This window comes from Macadamia integrifolia, chromosome 7, assembly GCF_013358625.1.
Source record: "Macadamia integrifolia cultivar HAES 741 chromosome 7, SCU_Mint_v3, whole genome shotgun sequence".
NCBI classification, from domain to species: domain Eukaryota; kingdom Viridiplantae; phylum Streptophyta; class Magnoliopsida; order Proteales; family Proteaceae; genus Macadamia; species Macadamia integrifolia.
Window position 1 is genome coordinate 13,853,523 of NC_056563.1, and position 921 is coordinate 13,854,443.

Here is a 921-nt window from a genome sequence, read left to right on the forward strand (position 1 = left end):
CAAATTTAACAGGTACAATTTACAAATGAATATATCTGCAAATGCATTTTCAAGATTATTCCTCATGATAAAGACTGTTATTTATGCACGGTCGTGCATCATGCATGTGCAAGAGAACATACCATGCACCCTCCATCTCTATGAGTGGGCGTGGCAACATAAGTGGAAAGATTTCTTTCTCCCTAGATTAAATTATGGGTATGGCTGCGTTTGGTAATCCAGAAATTACGTTGTGTTAAAAAAATAAATTTTAGTTTCGGTGTCAAAATATTATTTTTTTTTAACAAAACTAGAACGATAGAATTACCTTTTGTCGTTCCGTCAATTTTCTTTTTTTTTTTTTTTTTTTTTTTTTAATTTATGTTTCAAAAAAAAGGAGACGCATCATAAATGCACCAAACGCTCTATTCGGTTTTCTCGTTCCCATAAAACGAAAAAAACTCCAGAAACGTTTTTTTGATACATTACCAAATGCAACCTAAGAGAACATTATCCACTTGCGCATCCCCTTGGAGGTTGTACGGAGGTATTTTCAATACATAAGGCAGTGGTCACATAATCTTTTTGTGATCGCGTGTATCCGTGTAGACACACATAAGCAAATAACTTTCTTTTTTCCTTAAATTATATTCTAAAATTCAACATGCGCTTACCTTTTTTTTATTAACAAGGAACCCCTCAAACTTGCCCAATTTTACTGTTTAGGCCCAAAGGTAAACTTTGGTTACACGCAGCCACACCTAAGTCGTGTAAAAGATCAATCGTGGGAAGACTCGAGTTATAGAAGTTTGTTAACACATAGCGTATTTGGACAAATGGAGCTACACCAAGGGAGTGTTATCTTAGAGTCATAATTGCTAAATCATCATTTTTATAACTCCATGCACCATTAAAATGAGTTTTTCCTTTTTCGATTCAAAA